Raw genomic sequence first — 26003 nt, forward strand, 5'->3', positions numbered from 1 at the left:
CTAATGAAATTTGTTTTAGAGGTAATGATACCACAGGTGAAATACTTTGTAGTCATCTCTTCCAAAAAAGTAATACCACAGGATTTACACTTGGAAGATCAGCTATTTCAGCCCCTTCCTTTTAGGAATGAGAAAGCTGAGGCCCAGGGGTTGTGATATAACTTACCCAGAGTCACACCAATAGCAAATGGAAGGAAGGGAACAGGCATTTATTAAGCACCTACTATGTGCCAGACACTGTTCGAAGCACTTCACAGATGTCATCTCATTTGATCCTCACAACTACCCAGGGAGGTAGATGCTGTTACTATCCTTATTTTACAGTTGGGGAAACTGAGGCAAATAGCAGTTAAGTGATTTTCCCAGGCCCACTCAACTAGTGTCTAAAGGCAGATTTGAATTCCACGCCCATAGCTATATGGTACCACCTTGCTGCCTCTAAATGATAGAATCAGAATTTGAACTCTCTTCTTCTGACTTCAAATCCAGAACTTTTTTCCCTACCTCATGTTACCTGTCCTATACTGCTACTAAGTCCATCCTATAGTCAATCTTTATCTTTTTTATAGGTCTTTGGTTTCATTTTTCCTCTTCATGTTTAGATTATTACCAGCTGTTCTTATAAAGGAATTTATTCTTCCTTTTCCTTGGTGATCCCGTGCCATTGCAGTAGGTGGAGAGTAAGCATAATCATGTTCTAAGCACTCTAAAGGCATACAACTGTATTAAGTAACCTTCCTAGAATCTACATAGTGGTGTGCGCCAATTAGATCACCCTCCTAATTAGATTACGATGCTGTAATTGGTCTGTTGTGCCCTTCAGCTCCTATGTAAATTAACTTGAAGCAAGTCATTTGGGCCCCAGTTTCCTCATCTGCAAAATTAAGGGGTAGATATCCTCTTTTTGTTGTTGTTCAGTAGTTTCAGTTGTGTCCCACTCTTCCTGACCCCATTTGGGATTGTTTTTGGTCAAAGATACTGGAGTGATTTCTCATTTTCTTCTCCAGTTCATTTTACAGATGAGGAAACTGAGATAAATAGGGTGAAGTTACTTGCCCAGAGTCACACCGCTTGTAAGTGTCTGAGGTTGTATTTAAATTCAAGTCTTCCATACTCTAAGTCCTGTGCTCTATCCATCGTGCCACCTAGATGCCAGAGACATCCTCTAAGATCCTTTCAGTATGATCTGTGGAATGTCATCAGGTTAAAGTTTCCATACCAATGAATATTAGAATCTAGCCCGAGAGGGGCCACTGTACTTCCAGCCTCAGTGAAATAGGGAAGTTCAGTCTAAAGAAAGGAAGAAAAGAAGGGAGGAAGGAAGAAAAAGGGAAGGAGGAAGAAGGAAAAGAAATGAACAAATATCCATAGTGTGCAGAAATTTTGAAATAAAAAGGGAAGGACATGGTCACTGCTCCCTGTGAACTTGCATTTGAATGGAGGTTGGGGGAGAGTTCAAAACAAAGTTACATGAAGTATATGCAGTAGTACTTTAACCTTACTTGGATTTTTGGGGAAGACCTTTATCAAAATAGGGTAAAATATGGAAGCCTGGATAACTAGAGTATTTCTTGCCCCAGTAGCTCTTTTGCTTACCCTATTAACCACTGCTGCTAACCTCAGTCCTTGACCTTACTCATTGTCCTTACTTGCCCCACACTTTCACCTTTGTTGTCACGAAGAACATATGTGGCAGGCTTTGCCACAGGAATGAAGGTCATGTTCCCAAAAAGTACACTGGTAGTTTTGGAAGCAACATAGTAACATCTGTAAGTGAGTGATAACACAGTGGGAAACAGGACTAGGAAGCAGGGTAAGGAAACAGGATGGTGGCTGAAAATGAGGATTATGCACTGAATTGGGAGCAAGCCAGAACTGAACCAGGATGAGTAACCAACTTGAACTAGAGGGGGAACAGAGTTCAGGACTTTTAATTTCTTGGCATACCCAAACTGTTCCAGGTAACATGGAGATCTACCTGAGGACATGCCAAATAGCTATGGTTCTGTTGTTTGAGGAAGGAGACAAATATGATAGACTTCTAAGCTGGAAGAAATCTTAAAAGTCATCTCTTCCAGCCTCTTCCTTTTATATATGCAGGAGCTGAGGCCTATAGAATTTGTTACTTGATGAAAGTCCCACAGATCGGAAAGTGACAGAACTGGCATATAAGTAGACCAATAGTATGCTAACAAATTAAAGCAGTACCACATTTTCCATACCTCTTTTGAGAAATTTCTGGAATGATGAGAGCTATTCACAGGAATGAGGGGTGGTGATAATTTCAGGAAGGTTTCATGAAGGAGAATTTTGAACTCTAATTTTAAGACAAGGTTGGGGACATGATTGAGTAGAGATGAATGTTAAAGCTTTTCCAGGAGGAGGGAAGTAGGAGGCATGCTTGAAGACAGGAATGAGAATAGAGTGTGTGGGAGGCACTGAGTGGTTTTACTTGTCTGGAATAGAGACTGTGAACCGAGGTATAATGGGAAATGAAAAAATTAGAAATGAACAAACAGTAATTAGTCGCCTCAGGCACATGATTAGGAGTTTGAATTTAATGTACAAGTAAACTTGCAGTTGGAAACTGCTGTAAGCCAACGAGTAGGAAATTAATATGATTAAAATGATGTGAAGAAAGATGGCTGACTAGTCTGACTCTGTAAGATACTGTAGAAGGGGATGAAGGGAAAGTGTGGAGGCGCAGAATCTGGCTAAGAGTCCAAAGCAGAAATGCAGCCGAAAAAGCCCAGGATAGATTTTATGAAGAACAAAAAGGAAAGGCAGATTTGTGTAAAAAGAATTCAGTTCAATCGGTTTATCATTAAATGCCTCCAAATCTTCAGTGTTACCTCCATCTTGAAGCAGACTATTACTTGGAATATGGGTACTTTTCTCAGGACAGAGTGAGATACAAAATTTATGTATGTAGCACATGGTTCCTGCCATCATGAATCTTATAGTCTAGAAGGGGAACATGACATGTACAAATAATTACACTACATAAGTAAATGCCTATGAGAGGTGGTTGTTCAGTCATTGTTCAGTCATGTCTGGGTCTTCATGACTCCATTTGGGGTTTTCCTGGCAGAGATACTGGGGTGGTTTGCTATTTCCTTCTCCAACCCATTTTACAAATGAGGAAGCTGAAGCAAATGGAGTTAAGTGACTTGCCCAGCTAGTAAGTGTCTGAGGCCAGATTTGGACTCAGGAACACGAGTGTTCCTAACTTCAGGCCCAGAACTCTATCCACTGCATCATCTCATTGCCCTGTGTGAGAGGTATACAGTATTATGTGAAAACTGAGTCTAAGGGGAAAAAAATCGTAAAAAGCTTCGAGGTGCTTTGCTCATGGCAAGTGCTGACAAGACTTTTGTCTTCTTTTCCCGTCTTTTCATTTGTTTTTGGGAAGAAGGGATCATCTGCACAACTTCTTATGTATTGACAGGAAACCCTGTAAAATGATGGCTGAACATTGAGTACTAACTAAAGAAATACCTTTTGTTTGCTTGTTTTTAAAGACATCATTTTTATCCAGTGAGAATTACATTTTGAAATGTCAGCTTTGCTGACAGACTGCACTATACACCCTATCACTTTGGGAAGTTGTTCCATAGAACTGATCAATGACACCAGCAGAATAGCTTTTTGAGGAGGAAACAGTGCCTGCGGGGCTGGTGGGCGCTTCTGTGTGAGCACAACATTGTGGTCCAAGCCCTTTAATTGCATAAGCAAGAGTTTATATATCCAGAGAAGACTAGGGACTGTTTTGATAGATAAGCTGGAATTCTACCAGTCCCCATCACAGTACTTAGAAACAAAAAACTTTCATGTATGATGATGGGACATGGATTTAAGATCCTATAATAAGACCATGTGGAAATTTAGTTTTGATGAGCAATTGGCTTTGTAAAAGGACAGTATGAATGTATTACAAGCAGTACTTTGATACTAATTTAAGCACAGCCTTTACATAGGGGAGGTTACCTGAGAATGGCCATCTTGGCTGAGTAACCATAGGATGTCTTCTTCACATCCTGTAATCTCCCCTTGCCCTTCCTCTTCCCCCAGACCTCTTTCTTCTTCAATGCTATTTCTTCCCCAAAGAAAAACTTGGAGGAGCTCAGCATCTGAAGACAGAATATAACCTTACAGACTCATGATCCACATTATCTCCCTACCCTCATATAGGGCTTCTCTCCATTCACTATTCAGTACAGGAAACTGTTGTTTTCTAGCTCCACACTAGTCCTGGCAGGCGCTGATTTTCTTACTCTTCCATTCAAAGTCCCTGAAACACTGTTCAGTCCTTCCTAATTGCACTACTTCTCAAGTATTTTTCAGGCTTATTTAATAGAAGACACTGATCACAAGTGCCAGGTTTCCTTCCATACTCCCCATCACTGCTTCCAGGCAAATCACTCAACCTCCTAAGTGAGCAGCATAACACTAGTGCTGCTTTTTGATGTTCTTAAATAGGCTATAATTCTCTGGAATTGTAGGCACCAGCCCCTGCCACCCCTCCCCCCAGTTTCCAGGGCACGACTGCTACTGCTTCTGATGTCCCCTTTTGTCTCCCATCCCTATATCTATAGATCCTGCTGCCTGCTGTTCCACCTCTACCCCTCACCCCCACTAAAGCCTAGCTCCTGCCTTTGGCTTTAATTGTAAACATATCCTAGAGCAGAACATATCTCCCCATATCTATTTTAAAACTAAAAACAATGACAAAAATGCTTATTGTACACCTGCTGTATGCAGTGGAGATACATTAAGACAAAACCAAAAAGTTCTTGCCCCTAAATAGCCTGCATTCTTGTCTGTGATGGTGGAGGGAGAAGGACAAAGGAAAAATTAAGATAAAATGTTTTAGGAAAATTTGAGGGGAGAGAGGACACTTTTCAGCTAGATGGATCAGACAAGTCTTCACAGGAGGTGGTATTTGAGTGGAGTCTTGAAGATTGTGAATGGTGTAAAAGAGGAGAGAGCTCATTCCCTGTGTAGGATTGTTCTCTCTGAATATAGTGATACTGAAGGCAAGCTGAATCTAGCAATAGCTAGTTATTATTCTGCTATAAGAAATGATGAGGGGAATGGTTAAAAAAAACAACTAACAACCTGAAAACTCATATGAACTGAAGCAGAGTTGAAGTGAGCAGAATCAGGAGTACAAGTTACACAGTAACAGCAATATTGTAATGATAACCATCTGTGAAAGAACTAGCAATTCTTATTGATATAATGAACCACCACAATGCCAAAGTACTCATGATGAAAAAATACTGTCTACCTCCAGATAGAGACCTGATAGACTCAGAGTTCATGTTGAAGCATCTTTCTTTTTCTTTCTTTCTTTTTTCTGGAACATGGCTAGTACATAAATATGTTTTGCATCACTTCTTATGTATAATGGTCATTGTATTTCTTGCCTTCTCAGTGGGTGGGGGAAGAAAATTTGGAACAGAAAATAAAAATAATTGAATTTTTTAAAAAGGAAATAGCTAGTTGCCTATGGACAATAATATGGAAGAATATTATAAAAGACAAAACTAAACAAAAAACCATAGAAGTAGAGTTTGGAGCAATATTGTGGAAGGCTTTAAGGCTTTGAAGTTGAGTAGGCTGTCCTTTATCCTATAGAAGCAGTTTAGAATCAAAAGTAAGGGTTTTTTTGAAGAGGCAAATAACATGGTAAGATAATCGAATAGGGTCTCACTGGTTTCACCAAGACTATTTTGAACCCATCGCCATACTGTCTTTTGGGTTTTGTTTTATTTGTGGGTTGTTGTTGTTGTTATTTTTTCCCGCTGAAATGATAGTGGAAAAAACATACATGGGTAAAAAGATTTCATACTTGAACCTCGCCTTGATTATTAATAATAAATGATTCAACATTAGTTAGTAGCACTGTTGGGTCAGTTTTTGACCACCCAGCTTGACTTAGCCTTTGGACCTGTGTCATTAAATAGAGTACAGATTATGCCCTTTTCACCATTTGCCTTATTCCTTTATGTTTATCATTCCCTCCAAGAACAAGTTCCTTCTAGAGAGTCACTCCAGCCTGGTAAGAAGGGAGAAACAAAGAAATAAGGTATTTGGAAATAAATTCTTTCCAGTGAGGAGAGTTCAAAGATAAAGATAAAGAGGGCCCTTGTCATATACTTTCTTTTAAAACTATCAGTGCTTGAAAGCTACTCAGTTCATCTAAATCCCCAAAGTCATTAACACTAAAAATGAAGGTGCTAATAGCAAGGAGTAGTACACTTTAAAAATCCTCAGGGAGGAAAGGAGGTAATTTTTGTAAAATACCTTTTGCTTTTGTTCACTTATTTCTTGATGAAAATGTTGCTTACAGATTGGAGTAAAATGTCCCATTTGTCCTCCTTGAGGTCTGTTTGTATTTATCAAGATATTTTAGATTCATAGATAAGTTTCAGCAGAAGTGTGTTTTGAAAAAATCACTTTAAAGTCAATTTAGAAAGCTAATTTCTTTTCTTTCCTTTTCTCCTTTTAAAGAAATACCAGTTTCTAACAAAAGGAGCCATTGACTAAACCATCCTGGTCAAGACCTGATGCTTTCCCTTCAGAATAACATGCAGAAGTGGTGGATGGTGCAATCTGAAGAAAGATGGGGTGAATTGAAGAAAAAATATCCAACTGATCCACACAAAGGCTTGGGAAAATATTCTGAATTACAATAAAGCAAATGCTTTTTACATATAAAACAAAGCAATGTGTTATTTCTGCCATCAATAAAACCAGCGCGCTAATATATTCTTGCTTTATTCTATATTTTATTTACCTAACGTTTCCATCCTTTTTTTATCTAGAATTGACTCCATGGTAATTGCATTCCAAAGTGTTCCAATTATAGTATTTTAGAAGTTTTCACTGCAGAGGTGGCCCATTGTAATTCCAGTACTTGACTTAGGGGGAAGAAGACCTGGGTCGAAGTCTTTACTCTGTTGCTGTAACCTTGGGTAAATCCTTTTACCTTCTGCCTCAGTTTTCTTTTCTGTATAATGAAATAATACTTGAACAACGTACTTCACAGAATTGTGAATATCAGATGAAATAATTACTATATAGAGAGAGCACTTAGCACTCTATAAATGTATGGTGTTATTATTGCTATACTTAAAGGGAAAAGCAAAGGTTCTGCTTATGTTATCTGCTGTTTTTCCTTGCAGAAATAACCTGGATAGCAATTTTTGGGGGCGGGGCAATTGGGGTTAAGTGACTTGCCCAGGGTCACACAGCTAGTAAGTGTTAAGTGTCTGAGGCCGGATTTGAACTCAGGTCCTCCTGAATCCAGGGCCGGTGCTCTATCTGGATAGTAATTTAAAAATCTGAAGTCAAACATATTTCTCAGTACTGTAATGTCTGTTAAATATGACTAAAGAAAGTATTGAAAGTTTAGGGATTTTCTGTTCACTATTCCAATTGAATTTCCTAAGTAAATTTAGTTAATGAAGTTCAAGAATAGGCACTATTTTCCTGCCATACATATGTGTAGTAAATAAGTTTATACTTGAACTTATAACTTTAAAAAATCTTTTTGCTAACAGTATTAGAAAATCACTGTAGCCAAATGTTTGACACTATAGCATCCTCATTTATTTGTATATCAGACTTTCAGTGAACTAAGAATAAAATAAAAAAACAAACAGTACCTGAATTGCCACAATAGTTGTTACAAGGTCCATTCTCTTCATTCCAGAGAAAAGACCCTCAGGCCCATCCTCAGGGATTAGGTGATATTAAATTGACATATAGAAATCAGAAAACCAATCTTGTTACATAAGCTCACAACAAATTTAAACATAGAAGATTAGAAAGGAGTCAGATTGGTAGATCGCTAGGGCAGGCACTCTCATTTTTATCAAGGTTTGATCTGGCCCAGTAGCATTCAGAATCAGAAGCTATAGGATTGCAAGTGCAGTCTGAGGCCTTTCTAGTATGGCTATACCCCACAGAGACATTGTCATTGTCATTTGCTTCTCATTACTCTTAATTTAGTATCCTCTGAAGCCTGGTTCATCTTTGCTAATGTGGCCATTCCTCCTTGGACTTTGGATTTAGGTCCCTTTTATAACATCCATGGCAAATGGTCATCTTGTCTCTGAGGACCTCCAAGATATAACCACAGACAACAGTAGAAAGTGACAGCTGGCAGCCTGACGTTAAGGAAGGGGATTAGGCCTTTGAGCTGTAAAGTAACAAAAAATGCAGAAGCACAGACAGCTTCACACACCTCAGTGGTCTCTACTGTATTATTACAATATGGGATAATAACTGTATTCATAATTATGACCCTGAGTCATCAAGAAGAGATGACATTTGTAAAATACACAGTAGTTTAAGAAGACAGGGAGTTCTACATTTTAGGAAGCCTTCTGTCAAAAGAGCTTTTTGTTTCTAAGTTTCAACCTTCAAAAGGGAGCAAGTTAGCTGAAAAATCCACAGACAGAAAATATTTCTTTTTTCTAATAATTCCAGATAAATTATATATTATTGAACATGGAATGATAAAACTATTTTATTTAGCATCAACAAACTCAGACATTTTTGTTAAGCGCCCTTCGTTTTCATTGCCTGTTTAATCCACATACACAGCATCTCAAAAGTCAAAACTTTAAAATTGTACTAAGGGGGCAGCTAGATGGCACAGTGGATAGAGCAGCGGCCCTGGAGTCAGGAGTACCTGAGTTCAAATCCAACCTCAGACACTTAACACTTACTAGCTGTATGACCCTGGGCAAGTCACTTAACCCCAATTGCCTCACTAAAAAAAAAAAAAAATTGTACTAAGGATTTGGGTTTACTCTGTATTATATATTCATTTAAACCAAAGATTCTTAACTTTTTTTTGTGCCATGTAAGCCTGGTGAAGCCATGAAACCTGTCTCAGAATGATGTTTTTCAATGCATAAAATAGGATTATAAAGCAGAACAATTATCTTGGAATATGGTTGTCAAAATATTAAAACAAGTTCAGAGGTGCCAGGTGAAAATCCTCTGATCTAAACCTAACTCACCAGTAAGTATGATTCTGCCTGAGATTTTTGATTTCATCAGTATAAATATTCCTTCCATCAGCGTAGCTCACAATCCTTCCACTCGGTCAATAAACATTTCTTTATTGCCCACTATGTGCCAGGCACTGTGCTAAGGATACAATGAGAGGCAAAAAATAGTCCCCGTTCGCAAGGAGTTCACAGTTAAATGCAAACAATTATATTCAAACACAATATAAAAAGGATAAATGGTTTAAGATTATCTATCAAGAGAAAGTAGTAAAATCTAGACGGATCAGGACAGACTCCTTTAGCTGGGCCCCTTCCTCACCTTAGTTAGATGATATTTATGAATTAGTGATAAAAAATATACATCTCTTGATGGCTACCTGTCTGAGGATGGGTTCCAGACTTATTTACCTGGGTTACTCTTAGAATTCTCTGTCATTTAGAGATGGAAGAGGCGCTTTAGAGATCATACAGTTCAACCCTTTTGTTGTGAAGAGAAGGAAACAGGTCAGTGAAGTTAAACAACATGCTCAGTCATACAGGCAGTAGTAAGTAGCAGAGCCAGGATTCAAATGGAGCTTTTCTGTCTCTAAAGCCCATTGTCTTTGCCCCACGTATATTGTCTTTGCCCCACGTACATTGCCCCAAAGTAGGACCTGCCAAGGCTAACACTCCTCCAGTATAGTCACCTCTGCTAGTGCTTTAAGGGTCATCACCTTCATAGCGAGACAGCAGACTAGAACTTGAGCAGGGGGACTATTGTATATACAGGAACTGTTACAATTCTGTGCCAACTTTGAAGGTAGAGGGTAAAATGTAGATATCACTTGGAATCTGGAATTGAAGATAATACTATCCTACCTGCAATTGGAAAAGAAAAAGTTAAAATGTGTATCAATTGGAGAATACTCATTTATTCTTACTGATCTCGGTTAGTTTAGATTACCTCCTTTTATCAATCCCACCTTATTTCTTTTGCCAAGGCATTCAGAAAACTACAGGATTTTTTCCCCCTCAATTATTTTGGACCATAGGTATACATGTGTCATTTAACTATAAAATACTTTTTCTTCTGTGTATCACAATTTGCATAACATTGCTCCTTGCATTTAGAAGCTATCCAGTAGATACCGATTGATTAAATTATGTGATACATAAAGATATGTGATATGTTTGTACATAAAGTGTATCAGAACCTCCAATTTCATTGGTATAGGGAATTTCGGGTATATCAGAGGTGAGACTTGAAACCAGATCTTATAGTCTCAGAAAACTTCCATCTATTATGCTTTGTTGGCTAATGTTGAATGTTATCTGGCTAATGTACAACTTTTGCCTGGGGCTTAGGAATACTCAGTATTCATATTACACCCAAACAAGGAAAATCCACTCCCTCAGATGTATGATCTTATTCACCCTTAGTTATGTTGCTGTCAAAATCAAAGGGCAGATACTGCATAGCTTACACCAGAATTAGAGATTCCACATTGTTTTCATCTTTATTTGAAATAGCTTGTCCCTTTGAGTTTTCAGCTGCCTGACTGGCTTTTTATTGTTCTGTAGGATCTAATCTATTAGCCAGGTGGCACATCTATTGTCATTCTTCCCTGATACATAACCCATCCCATGTCTTTTCCTGTGATGGGCTGACTGCAGCACATGTCATCCCTGATATGCAGAATGCCTCCCTTGAGGTTCTGAACTTCATTCTTTTCATTGTAGTAAAACCAACTTCTGCTTTTCCTTTCCTTTTGGGACCACATGCTGATGAACTGGTCATTGTAGACAACACTTTGTATTTAAACATTTACCCCTTAATCTTTATGGGCACTTAATAGTACAACTGAAATGAATGCATGTAATTTTTCATCTCCTGACCTCTATTTTGTCCATGCTGCCAGATTTGGTGACTGGTTGCACTATATGTTCTATACTTTCCCAGCAATGTACATCTTTTATTACCGTCCCACTCCAAGTGGGTCAGTCACTCTCAGCAGCTGCTATAGTTTGGCTCATGCTAATAAAACACAATTGTTTCCTCAAAACAAATATAAGGAGGGTTCACCATCAGTCATAGCTCTGTTTTTCCAGCAAAGGTACCAAAGCAACACTTCCAAAGTCATCACAAATATTTTAGGGAAGATTGTAACCTCTGTCCAACCCTTTTTTGAATGATGAGATACAACACAGTTCTGCAAGTACTGTTTATCTCCTTGATGATGTCAACATATGCAGGATTTACACGAGTACCATTCAGTGTTTTCAATACTGTCATTGTTTCCACCAAATTGAATGCTTTTCTGTAGTTCACAAATGCACAGCATGTGGAGACTCGATTTCTTTATATTTTTCTTGAAGTTACTATAAAGGGCATGTATATGATTGATGCTGGAAAACCATCATAAAAATTTACTTGCTCATGACTAATGGATTACTCTTAAGTTTTCCATGCAGAAGAACATGGTTTGTATGAAGAACTCAGGGGTTTGTGATAGGAAAAAGAGCTCATAAATCTCTGGAATCTGTTATATACAACTGGTGTTACCTGCTTCCATGAAAATATATGTCTGCTTTTTCTGCTTTTTTTTAGGCTCTATTCTTAGCTTTGAAACTTAAAAAAAATTTTTTTTTGAGATTTAGTTATAGTCTTTATTCAAGCAGCCGTTGTTGGTCCTTCATTCTCTAAGAGGACCATGACATTAGGGTGATGTCATGACTTGTACTAAATTGGATTTAAGTGAGGGAGAGCTGTGCAAGGTCACCAACCTCACTCTCCCCTCCAGAGCCATCTGGGTCCAGTGATAAGATAGATAACAGGACGACTGGAGATGGCCCTGGATGTTTAAGGCAATTAGGGGGTTAAGTAACTTGCCCAGGGTCACACAGCTAGTAAGTATCTAAGGTGAGATTTGAACTCGGGTCTGCCCAACTTCTGGGCTGACAGCTAGGTGGCATAGTGAATAGAGTGCTGGGCCTGGAGTCAAGATTTCTCTTCCAAATTTAAAATCCAGCCTCAGATACTTACTAGCTATATAGCCCTGGGCAAATCACTTAACCCTGTTTACTTAACTTTCCTTATTTGTAAAATGAGCTGAAGAAGGTAATGGCAAACTATTCCAGTATCTTTTTTTGCCAGGCAAACCCCAAAGGGATCACAAAGAATCAGACGTGACTGAAAAAGGACTAAACAACTGTCTTTATGCATTCCTTTTGTCTTCTTCCCTCCTATTTTGTTTCTTCTGCTTTCATCTTTGCATCTTCTGTTTTCCGGCCTAGCTGGTTTCCCTTTCTTATTTTGGTAAAATTCATTCACTTGATTTGTCAACAAGTGAGATCAGCTTCCTAAAAAGTCCTAATAGGCTCCATCAGCCCCTTTGTCCTTAAACTAGAGACCTAACTCTAATGTTTCAACTATCATTTCTTTTTTTTTTTTTTTGGTGAGGCAATTGGGGTTAAGTGACTTGCCCAAGGTCACACAGCTAGTAAGTGTCAAGGGTCTGAGGCCGGATTTGAACTCAGGTACTCCTGACTCCAGGGCCGGTGCTCTATCCACTGCGCCACCTAGGTGCCCTGCCCAACTATCACTTCTTCATGGAACAGTTTTCTCAACATAGTTCTTTGTGCTCAAACACTCTATAATGTCAAGGACAACTGTTACTCTGAGGTGTTACAGAGATTTCTTTTTTCCAATAAGAAATATATATTTTTTAAAATTCCTTGTCATGAATTAATTTGTTTGCCTGTCCTACGTTTAGGACTTTTGCGTGGACACAGGAAATGCAGCCATGATTTAGAGGCAGTTAACTCAGTTAACCACATCCATGTTATTTTCCATCTGCTCACATCCCTCTTCCAAATTTGCATATGTGAGACTCCAACTCAACAGTCTAAGCCACTTCACAGGGTTGTAATCATCATTCTGCAAGTATGTATTGATCTTTCTTCTAGGGTCCCTCCTTGATGATGTTTTTTTGTGTCATCTTGGGATTGGCTATTTTTTTTATATCGTCTGATATACATGATTGTCAACATCTTGTGTCAGTGTAGTTTTTTAATTAGCAATGTAACGAGAGAGAAAATTACTACTTTTAATAAGGGACTTCACATTATTTAAAAAAATTTTTATCTATCTATCTATCTATCTATCTATCTATCTATCTATCTATCTATCTATCTATCTATCTATCTATCTATCTATCTATCTATCTATCTAAGGGGCAGTGAGGTTTAAGTGACTTGCCCAGGGTCACACAGCTAGTAAGTGTCAAGTGTCTGAGGCTGGATTTGAACTCAGGTCCTCCTGAATCCAGGGCCGGTGCATTATCCACTGTGCCACCTAGCTGCCCCACTTCACATTCTTATGAATGATGAAGCCAACTCGACCTGGATAAACATGGTCCCTATAGAATTGAGGAAGACATGAACATTGATTTTTTTACTCTTACTCGGACATAAAATCTTTTGCTATTCATATTTCATAGATACAATCATGTTTGTCCTTATCTTGTTTCATTTTTTTTATTTACCCTACTAGCAATGTCAGGAGTTCCCAGTAAGAAAACTTTCTCTTCCAGTGCAGATTGGCACCTTATTTACAGTGTATAGTTTTAGAGTCCCCTGGAACCCTGAGAGGTTGTCACTGGCCCCAAGTCATACAGCCATTATGTGTTAAAGATAGCACTTCAATCCATGTCTTCTTGACACTGAGACCAGCTACCATACTGCCTCTCTCTGTATGGCTTCTAGATAAGAACTCAATTTAAAAAAAAAAAATCAATCAAGTTACCAGAGAACAGAGTTGTGTTGTGTGAGATTGTTTTTTTCTAGAACAAGAAAAAAAGAAAAGTCTCTTCAGTCTTTTTCTATGATACAGCTTTGGAGTTTTGAGTCTCTGGCAAAAACAGTCGATTCCAGCATCCATTTGTTGACATGTTCAGTTTTTAAGAGTATTAAAAATATACATTGATCCATCTCCTGTTTCCAAGCTAACCTTATGTCTGGAATGCACTCCCTTATCACTTGCACTCATTAAAATCCCTAGATTGCTTCTCAGCTCAGCCCAGCTCAGATACCACCTCCTGCCTGAGACCTTTCCTGATCCCCACCAAGCCCTTTTGTTGCTAATGTCTCCTCCCTGAAATCATCTCGTGTTTCTTTTGTATGTACTTTATATGTACTTTTATCTATCTGTGTGTGTGTGTGTTGTGTTGTGTTGTGTGCATTTGTCTCCCTTAATAGAATGTGAACTCTTTGAGGACAGGAAACTTTTATTTTAGTCTTTGTATTCCTGGGGCCTGGCAAATAGTAGGTACTTAATAAATACTTATTGATTTGGGAGTTTACAGCAGATCATTCAAAGTGCTGTGCCTTGGTGATCATTTGTATAGCAAGAGACTGGAGGACACTTTTCCCTTGACCTCCACGTGAGTTGTCATCTCAGTTGCTGGCTGTGACCAAATGACATATACTCCAAACCTTCAACAAATATAAACCTTTAAAATCAATCACAAAAGAATAGTGAAATCAAATGTGCTTTTGTGCACTCAGGAAGATGTTTTCTGAAGCCTTAGCTGGCCCATCCATCTAATTTTGGACATAAAACTGGTAGCTGGACGTTACCTGTACCTTGTAGATAATACCAGCAAAATCCAAATCATTGGTTGAAAGCTAGCTGAATAAATAAATGGTGTCAGGTCTGTGTGGGTAGTGATAATTTTCTTTGTAGAAAATGTTTGATGTAAAAAAAAAAATCCTAAGGATCTTTTTGATGATCAATTGAATGATATGAAGTCTTTTCTTGTTATAAATTGTAAAGGTCTTGCTTCTCAAAGGAAGGAAAGGCAATTATGAATGACTGCTATTATTTAAGTTGCTAATGCCACTAACTTAGACTATGGTCTCCTGTTTTCCATTATGGGGTTTTCAATTATCATTATAACCCCAAAACATTTCTTGCTGTTTGATGAGGATTATATCTAGATAGGTCTCAGATGGGCATAAATATCTCCTGTTTTTTTGTTCCTTTGAATTTAATTGCAGTTTTGTAATATCAGCAAAATAAACTCCAGGAAAAGAGAGATTGAAATTTCCACTTAATAGGTACTTATTTAGATTTCAAAAGACTCTAGATCTGGGAAAATACATGCCAACAGTTTTGGCATTTTTTCATCACTCTTTACCTAGTCAAACATTGCAAGGCATTTTTCAATCATGAAGTAATTTCTTGCCCTTCCTTTACATATGTAGCATGCCAGCTTAAATAAATATAACAACATAAGTACCTTGAACATTATTTGTTACATTTTTGTTCTCATTAGCATTCAGTTTGATGTGAATTAAAAGCTGGCCTGTGTATGTTTTCCTAAAGTAGCTATTTAGAATTCATGTTATGTTGTTTTATTGCTTGGCTGGATCTGTGATCTCACTGGTAAGGGTGCCCTACCAAATGTATATAGCAAAACCATCATACATTCTCATTCCACATAATTCTCATCCATATCTTTTCATAAAGCCCAATGAAGGAGAAGGGACAGTGTGTTTCCCTTTCTTCATTTTAGTTAATACACTTAGTTTTGGGTTTTTTTTTTTTGTTGTTGTTTGTTTGTTTGTTTTTGCGGGGCAATGGGGGTTAAGTGACTTGCCCAGGGTCACACAGCTAGTAAGTGTTAAGTGTCTGAGACCGGATTTGAACTCAGGTACTCCTGAATCCAGGGCCGGTGCTTTATCCACTGCGCCACCTAGCTGTCCCAATTAGTACACTTAGTACAATACCTAGCACATAGTAAGCACTTAATAAATGCTTGTTGACTGACTGGCTTTCAGTCTTCTTGGACCCTTTCTCTGGTTCTTTTAATTTCTTGATGGTATTAATGTAGTATTTAAACTATTCATCTGCATAACTGGCCCACTTCCTTTTCTGATCATACACACTCAGTATATTTTTCAACCCTTGTCAGCTATGAAAAGCTTCCTCTTCCTGCCTCATGTTTTTATTACAGATGCTTTTTGTGAACTTATAGGTCATTATTATACAGATACTGGATAGACAAGAAAGCATATATATAAAATAGCAGTCACAAATGCCATCTGAACTCCCAATAGAAAGTAAGCTCTTCAAGGGTATATGCTTTTTTTTGGTCTAGAATAGTGCCTTACAGTAGGCACTTAATAAATGCTTATTTCATGCCATGACTTGATCTCCTCTCCTCTCCTCTCCTCTCCTCTCCTCTCCTCTCCTCTCCTCTCCTCTCCTCTCCCTCCCTCCTTCTCTCTCCCCACCCCACCCCCCTCTCAATAGCACTATCAGCAATCTATTTAATTCCAGTCTTTTGAAATATACCCTACCCTTGCGTCCAGCACAGAATTGATCTTGCTGGCATGTGGCCAGATCCAATCATTCTTTCCAACTTCATCAACTTAAGTATCATTGATATTAGGTATCAAGGTGGAGAAGTCCAAATGAGAGGGGTCTACTATTTCTGTCAAGAATAGTTCACCATAGAAGTGTTGGCAGGCCTAAGCCAACCTCTTCCAGGTTTTATCTAAAAATAGTCTCATGATGACTTGCCCTAGATGGTTCACATGCCAAGCTTTCTGTGGGTATATTTTTCATTCTGCTTCTTTCCCCCCCTGTTTTGTGAGGTGGCATTGCTCTTAATCTTCCATCATTCTATTAGATATGTAGCATTAAAAAAACACATGGGGAAGCTAGGTGGTGCAGTGGATAGAGCACCGGCCCTGGAATCAGGAGTACCTGAGTTCAAATCCAGCCTCAGACACTTAACACTTACTAGCTGTGTGACCCTGGACAAGTCACTTAACCCCAATTGCCTCACTAAAAAAAAAACCAAAAAAACCAAACCATAACCGGTGTTATTCTTGGATGCCATGTTATCTGAGATTGCTTATGGGTTCTTTGATTTCCTTGTCATGGTACCTATTTTTTATTACTCATACTTTTCTAGGGGCTGGTGATATATCAGTGATTTGACTATTATTCATTTGTTATTTTGATGACTTACATAAATAGTCCAGATTAATAATTATTTAATTCCATATTGATTCTTCTCATCTTTATGTTTCTAATTTAATACTTAAAATTTTTGCTCCAAATATTTGAGTGGATATTATAAACAAAGAAAGAAAAATAAGGGCCTTCTAGCACATGTGAATTAAGTTATTTATTCATAATCTTATCTAATATATGTAGAGCCAGTTCTATTTGAGTGTTTCAGGGACTTAAACATTCTATCACTGTCCTTTAAATCCCTATGTATTAAATAGGTATTTAATAAGTTATTCTATCTCACAAAGGAACAATGAATTTAGGTAATCTGCCATTTCTTGCTAACAGACAGCAGCATAACACAGTATAATGGAAAAGGGGATTGGATTTGAAGTTAGAAAATCTGAATTCAAGTCTAGATTCCAACATAAACTAGCCTTTTGATGAAGGGCAAGTCATTTAATCTCCCACAGGTTACTCACCTGTACAATAACCTCACAACAAGGCTATGAGGAGAAGGTACTTTGTAAACCTTCCAGTAGCATACATTCTTTATTGAAGAACCTGGACTGGTCAGTTGCACTCCCAGCTCAAATAACATAATTTCTCTCTGTGAATTAGCTCTGTCAACTGAGACTTTGAAATTTATAATCAACATTGGCTATAACCAACATTTTCCATTAGAGGTTGCATGAAAGTTGTCAGAAAGAGAACTAAACTCACATATTGACAGATAACTACCATATAATCTGAGAGCTGTTGGAAGCCCTTCTAACCCACAATAACTCCCTGGCAGAAATTACTACCATTAAAGTCAGCTTTGGGGTTAAATTATTGTGACCAAGAGGCCCCAATTAAATATGTTACCTAGGAGGGAGAACCTATTAACCTATTAGCACTTTAGTAGAGGTGCTGTTCATTAGCAAAACTGAGACTAGGGCCCTGAGGGGAATGAGAGACAGCAGTGATATTCAGCACAATATCATTATTAAAATTCAGAAGGGTTCTACAGTATAACTTCTAATATTTGTCCAAAGGTATAGTTTAATAGTTGAGGAAATAAAAAACCAATCATAGAAAGACTAGGCTCTATATATGTGTTTCTGCTATCTATGAGTATATATATATATATGTGTGTGTACACACACACACATATTTTTTAAGCACCTGTTATATACCAGGCAGTGTGCATACCCACATATACATGCATATTTATGTGTATATTTGTACACACACACACACACACACACATATATATATATATATATATATATATACATATATATATATACTGTGTGTGTATATAAATGGACTCTTAAGGAAACATTTGTTTACTGTACAGTTACTTTTTAATATGCAAATACTGCAGGTGAATTTATAAGACATGCAATGGGTTTTTCTTTGTGCTTTTCAAAATAAATGCAAATAAATCACCTATAGTTTTGTAGTTTCTGTGAAGCTTAGATATAACTTCTTGCATGTGTGTGTTTTGACCATAATGATACATATTTTTTACTAAATGTACCAATTATTTGGCAAGTGAAAAGAATTGTTTCAGTTTTAAGTTTTCTAAAGGAAAATAAACTTCTTTTAGTGGGCAAGATTTATAAATGTAATCTAATAAAAATGGGATAGAATCTGGCACACTTTTTACCTACAAAACAGCACCATATTATCCTTCTTAGAGAATTCATATATTGTGGCAACATAAAACAATATTTCCAATTCCTTTTGAAATTGTGACATTCAATTGTGAGAAAATAATTATTAATAATCAATTTCTTGGGGGACCCAGAGATCACTTTCTCTGTTCTTCCTTCCCCCCCTCCCCCAAGTCCAGTTCTCCTAGAGAAGCTTCATCAGATCTCAACTGGGACAAACCCAAGGGAACAAAACAAATGGAGATAGATTCTTTTGTCTAGGTGGTGAAGGGCTGATGGGATTAAACCCCACCTAGATGATGGACTTTATTAGGAGAGTCACTATGGTTACTGTCTCCCTGGAGTAAGAGGAGACCTGGTCTTTTGTATTGTGAGAAAATTATTAATAATCGGGGTTTGGGGACTCCCAGGAGCCCCCCTACTGGGGGGGGATACCTTTCTTAAGGTCAGCCCAGAGTCAGGAAGTTACCTCATTCAAAACCACACCTAGCTGAAAGCCTTGTTCCAGCCAGAGGATCTGTTCTCTGGGGACTGTGCAGAACCACCCTCAAATACAGTGAACCAATAGATTTGAGTGATGCTAGCCAATCAGCTTTGAACAATGTGTATGGGCAGGCTCTGCTCCTGCCTGCAGCAAGCTTGCAAAGACACTGCTCTTTTGGCCTGGGAAGTTGGTGAGAGCAGATGCAGCCCTCCAGGGTTCCTGATTTTCTCGCTTCTCTCTCTTCTATTTCCTATCTTTCAGAGCCATGCCTGCTCTCTTTACTAATATTTAATATACTTTAATAAATGCTTAATGCCCCCAAACTGGTGCAGGAGCCTCTAATTTCTATGTAACAAATATATGATAAACCCCAGCTAATTTTCCCTATACTTGGGACAGAAATAGGGCGACCACATATAATTTTACTCACTATAGTTTGTTTACAAAACAAAGGGGAAGGAAGGGCAAGATAACTGGGAGGGGATTTTTGAATAATGGGGGTTCTGTAGGATATACCACATCCATCCATATCCTGCATATCATCTTGCAGACCTTGGTATTGCTTATCAGCATACCAGGGTCATGCTTGGCAACACCTTATTCCTGAGGTGGGAGACAGAGCTGCTTTTCCCTTGGGAAAGTTTTAAGGATTCCTAGGGGGTTGCGATCTTTAGGTTTCTTGGGGTCCCTCTGCATTCCCACAACAGAGCTAACTGGCATGCTGAGGCTCCCTGCTTTCTCTACCACAAGGCCTGAGACCATGAGAAGTTAGGAAGACATATGGTTAATCCTTTACTGTTATAATATCGATAAATTAATGATATGCTTACCCCAAACTGGTGCCAATAGTAATTATTTTCAAAAACACACAATATTGCTCTCCCAAGTAATAAAATACTTCTATTCATCAAGGAACCATGATTTCGGTGGGTGGGTACTCCTCCCACTGATTCAGATTGCTTTCCCCCTGTGATTTATAGAGGCTTTGAGGCAGTTGTGAATAAAAAATTCTGGTGGCCAATCTAGGGGTGAATTTCTCCAAAATTATCCATGCTGGACCTTGAAGGATGGACATATAATCTCTTTCTGGGCTCATACCACCTTCCCAAGTTAGTAAAAACCATGTTGGAGGAGATAAGATAATGAAGCCATTGAGGATTAAATTCATAAAATATGTGAAGGAGGAGAAAATATAAAAGTCAGAGGAGGAAAAATTAAGATTGTATTAGTTTAAAAAAATGGTGACCAAGAGAACATTACTAACAATTCTCTTCTTTCCTATCTAATGCAAGATTATTTACATGTATATCAAGGACATCTTCAATGAGGGTATTAGTAGGTGACTAGCAATATTCTATAATGTTATATATAGACATAATTCCCAAGAAATATTCTATAATGGACTATATTTTTTACCACCAAGCAGTTGTATGGAAGATGTAGAAAATACAAGATCTTACTCTCCTTCTTTGTTCATTAAGAAAAATAATTTGATTCCATAAAACAAAATGCCTTAAAGGTTCTTTTTTTTTTTTTACCAAGATGTTTCCTATCCATACATCAAAATTGTCCAGGTTTCCTTGAAAGTATAATAACATAAACCACCTTATTCAGTGATCCTATGATCATTAACAACGAATGACATAAAACATGGAGGTGTATGCTCATCAACAGTGTTTGGTACTGTGAAGAAGGAAACCCAGTGCAGGGTCCTTGTTGAAGAAGGATTCCCTGTGAATGGGGAGGTCTTCGTAATGGTTGATCCTTTTTATAGATGATATTGTATAGTTTTCATTAATCCCTGGAGTACTGCAGAAGCTCCTGATGAAATCCATAATCAATCAAAAAAGTTTGACTGGACCATTCACAGATGAAGATCAAGTGGATGGATGTACATGGCCCAGACTATGGTATTTATTTGAATAGAGCTTATCTATTTGGTGCAGACAGATGGGTAAATATTTGGATAATAGAATTAAATAGGAGGAAAATAGCATACTGGATTACTTTTGACCCTAAATTTCTCCTAGAAACAAAGGTCTTACTTTTTAATACTTATGTTACAATGCTGTTATTGTATAGTTGCAAGATATGGAGCTTTGAAAAATTAATTTGAAAATTAATTTCACACAGAAGTCAATGGAGGGGCACATGGTGGGTGTGAATAGGCTTAAAAATATAACTAGTGAAATACTTTGAATATGGAAGAGGAATAAAAGATGTTTAGGAAAATGTATAACAGGAAGAGATGATCTTGTTATCTGTCATTTGTTATGTATCAAGGGTGAAGCTTGACAGATGGATAGCCTGAGTGCTCCATTGGTATCCACCCCAATGTCAAGAGATAGAGGAGGAAGGCTTCCACCCATGTCGGTCAGATGCCTTGAAGGGAACATATGGAAGGACATGGACGCATTGTAATCTATATCTCTGAAAGAATCATCCAAACTGATGAGCTCACAGATCTATTTGAATTCGTAAACTTTCAATGAACGCAACAATGTACTAGGAGGTGTTTTGCAATAATTTGGAACTCAGTATTACCTTTTCTAAGACAACATGCATTACTAATTTACTTATAAATAAGTGGAAGAATCCTTTATACACCTTGTAAAAAGCCTTAAGCAGCTACTATGTGCCAGGCACTGTGGTAAGAGCAGGAAACACAAAAAGAGACAAAAAACATTCCCTGCCTTCAAAGAGCTTACAATCTAATAAGGGGGACTATAAGCAAACAAAGATATACAAATAAGCTGTATATAGGATAAATAGGAAATAGTAGAGGAAAAGGAACTAGAATTAAGAGAGTTTGAGAAAAGCTACCTAAAGAAGGTTCTTAGTTGGGATTTAAAGGAAGCCAGTAGAGGTAGTAGGTGAAGATGAGGAGGGAGAGCACTTCGGGCATGGAGAAGAACCAGAGAAAATTCCCAGAGATGAGAGATGCAGTGTCTTATTCTTTGAACAGCAAGGAATTCCAGGTCACTAGATTGAAGAGTACATGATAGGGAGTAAGGTATAAGAAAACTAGAGAGGTAGGAAGGAGTAAGTTTATGAAGGACTTTATGTTTGACTTTTTTTTTTCCCTTGGTGAGGCAATTGGGGTTAAGTGACTTGCCCAGGGTCACACAGCTAGTAAGTGTCAAGTGTCTGAGGTCAGATTTGAACTCAGGTCCTCCTGCCTCCAGGGCCAGTGCTCTATCCACTGTGCCACCTAGCTGTCCCTATGAAGGAATTTAAACACTAGAGGATTTTGTATTTGATCCTGGAGATGATAGGGAGCCCCGCTGGAATTTATTGAGGTAGGTGTGTGTGTGTGTGTGTGTGTGTAAGTATATGGTTGGACCTGTGCTTTGAGAAAATCATTTTGGCAAATGAATGAAGGATAAATTCGAGTAAGGATAGACTTGAATCATGCAGATACATTTGTAGACTATTGTAATAATCCAGGTATGAGGTGGTGATAGTCTACACCAGAGTGTTAGAACTGTTAGAGGAGAGAAGGAGCCATACTTGAAAGACATTGCAAAAGTGAAATTGAGAGGCCTTGGAAATAGCTTGGATATGGGAATTGAGAGATTGTAAGGAGTCAGGAATGACTCCTAGGTTTTGAGCCTGAGGTACTGGAAAGATAGTATTGCCCTGTATAGTCATAGGGAAGGCATGAGGAGTTGGGGGAGGGTTATGGGGGAATGATAATGAGTTTAGTTTGGGGCATTTTGAGTTTAAGATGTCTATGGGATATCCAGTTCAAGATGTCCAAAAAGGAATTGAAGTTGTAAGATTGGAGATCAGCAGAGATTGAGGAAGGATAAGTAGATTCGAGAATTAACAGCCTAGAGATGTTAAATCCATGGGAGCTGATGAGATTACCAAGTGGAATATTATTTAGGGAGAAGAAAAGAGGGTCTAGGACAACACTATGAGATAGCTACAGTTAGAGGTCATGATCTGGATAAGGATCCAGCAAAGGAAACTGACGAGTGGTAAAATAGGTAGGAGAACCAAGAGAGTGGTGCCCTGAAAAGTTGGAGAAAAGAGAGTAACAGGGAGAAGGAGGTAATCAATAATGTCAAAGGCTGCAGAGAGGTTGAAAAGAATGAGGATGGAGAGAAGGCTATTGGATTTGGCAATTAAGAAATTATCAATAATTTTGGAGAAAGTAGTTTCAGGTGAATGATAAGGTTGAAAGCCAAATTGTAAGGGGTTGAGATGAGAGTGAGGGGAGAGAAAGTGGATTATAGATTTTCAAAGAGTTTAGCCACAAAAGGCTGAAGAAGTATAGAATGATAGTGAGGCTAGCAGGATCAAGTGTGGGTTTTTTTGTTTTTTTTTTTTTCAGGATGGGAGACACATGGGCATGTTTGTAGGCAGTAAGGAATTAGCTAGTAGAGAGAGAGAAATTGAGAATAAGTGGGGCAGCTAGGTGGCGCAGTGGATAGAGCACCGGCCCTGGAGTCAGGAGTACCTGAGTTCAAATCCGGTCTCAGACAATTGACACTTACTAGCTTTGTGACCCTGGGCAAGTCACTTAACCCCAATTGCCTCACTAAAAGAAAAGAAAAGAAGTGATAGGGGCAGCTAGGTGGCACAGTGGATAAAGCACTGGCCCTGGATTCAGGAGGACCTGAGGTCAAATCTGGCCTCAGACACTTGACACTTACTAGCTGTGTGGTCCTGGGCAAGTCACTTAACCCTCATTGCCCTACCTATATATATATGTGTGTGTGTGTGTGTGTGTGTGTGTGTGTGTGTGTGTGTGTGTGTGTGTGTATGTATATATATATATATATATGGTGATTAAAAAAAGAAAAGTGATAGGATGGGGACAACAGAAGGAACAATCTCAGAGGAGACAGGATGGAATAGGATCATTTGAGCAGAAAGAGGGGTTAGCCTTGGTAAGAAATTAGCCGCCCTCATCCTGTGAGACAGGGGTGAAGGAGACAAAGGCACAAAACATGTGAGTGAAATAATGGATCCACAGATCCATCCATTGGAGTATATTTTCTACTGAGGCCTTTAAGGTAGAGTTTCAAATTCCCAGTGTGGTTCCCCATCAATCCAATGCCCTGATCCAATCCTTATTCTCATACTGATGTTACATATAAAGCCTGAGGTTGAGATTTTGTTTGGAATGAGATGAAGCTCTTCTCGGTAATGCTGTGTAATGCTAGCATCTCAAAGGCACTAAAACCAGAAACCTCCAGAAGGCTTGAGCTGTTTTCCCTTAGGTAAGAAGGGTGTGCATCACTCATGAACTTTAGAGAGTCTTGTCAGGCCTCTAGGCAGTAAAATTTGGCAATGACTCATTACTTTAGAGCAAAAAGATAAAACATTATAGACATCAAATGCCTATGATTCTGTTTTAGTGTCTTACTGAATGGCCCGTTGTTCCCAAGAATCTGGGTATTGTTCCAGGTCGTTAAGCTCAAACCTTAAAGTAAAGTCTCACTTCTGGCTCCCCCATATTTTTAGGACTATAACTATAAATTCTTAATTGAACAAGGATTAGACTTGACTCTGTCTTCAAGAAGAGAGAGAAATGCCATTCTAAGTAATTTTTAGATTCTGCCAATCTCACCCTCCTCTTACCAAAACCCTTTGGGCATATAGTGCAGGTCCCTGACCGTGCAGGTTTTATTGGCATGGACAGCAAGGAGTGCTTCAGGGTCATTTCCACTTGTCACTCACCCAAAGACTCCATTTAACATAAAGAAAAAGAATGTCTGCTTGGAAAGTTCTCCTTACTAGTGTCTCCCAGGATTTTAGGTTTGTTTTCACTTGAACTCATCGTGTGTGGGAAGTTACTCAGGAGTGATTCAGTGACACACCCTAGATACCTTGTAGGTGATTTTCTACTCAGTTTGTTCCAAGGCTACTTTATAAGGAAATGGAGTACATCCTGGACTCTTCCAGGATGTTCTCAATTTGTTAGTTATTTTTTATATGAACTACAGGATTTTTCCCCAAGAGGCTAAGTGATGACATATTTTCTCTTTAGAAAATGACAGCCCTTCTAAATGTCAGTGTGACAATTCAGAAATCTCCCACAGATATGCAATTGATGGGCCCCATCAGCTCAAACTAATAATGTTCAGTTTATATAATGATGTCTTATCATGTGTTATATTGAAATTTTTGCTTCAATTTTGTGTCCTGTAATAATGAAAGCCAAAACTTTCCATGCAAATGTTGTCACATGTGGTGAGTACAGAGAATTTCGAGACATGAAGTTTTAGGGTAAATTATATTCAATTTTATCAATCACAACCAGCAAATGATTAACAAATAGGTCTCATTGTCCTCTCCATCATCAAAGAGGAAGCCACTTCTTGAGGTTTATATGCCCTTGGACAAGAGGTGTTCCAGCAGATGGCAATCAACTCTGATTGATTAACAATTAATGAAAGGTGGACTTTACAAAGAGAGGTGAGCTCACTCCAAGGAAGGCCTGAGAGTAACATCATGTCACTCTTGGACTGAGAGAATATTCCTATACCCAGACAACTCCCCTCTCCCCCACACCAGCTTTCTGCAATTTAGGCAAAGGATCAACCTCCACCCAAACTTGATTGAGTGGAATTCATTTTAGATTAGAGATTCCTTATAAGATTGGGTGGAGTCTGATACTGAGTTTTTGAAATATGGACTTTAGAAAAAGGAGGAACTCTGGATCTCTCCAGATTATTGGTTATTAACAATAATTTCTCATACAACCCATTTTAATGAATTTCCACAAATTTCCCAGAATAATTAGGTTTTCTCTTGTCTCTGCTACTTAACACCTGTGTGACCTTAGACAAGTTTAACCTCTTGGGTGCATGGTT

At 38.3% G+C, this 26003-nt stretch overlaps 1 protein-coding gene across 1 annotated transcript in view; it reads left to right on the forward strand.

The window, feature by feature from the left end:
- Positions 1-6750, forward strand: part of TDRD3 (tudor domain containing 3) — a 172922-nt gene extending 166172 nt beyond the window's left edge. Inside the window, 1 exon segment of the mRNA XM_043996878.1 lies at positions 6517-6750. The gene's annotated coding sequence lies outside the window, so the exon portion shown is untranslated.
- The last annotated feature ends 19253 nt before the right edge of the window (positions 6751-26003 follow it).

This window comes from Dromiciops gliroides, chromosome 3, assembly GCF_019393635.1.
Source record: "Dromiciops gliroides isolate mDroGli1 chromosome 3, mDroGli1.pri, whole genome shotgun sequence".
NCBI lineage: Eukaryota > Metazoa > Chordata > Mammalia > Microbiotheria > Microbiotheriidae > Dromiciops > Dromiciops gliroides.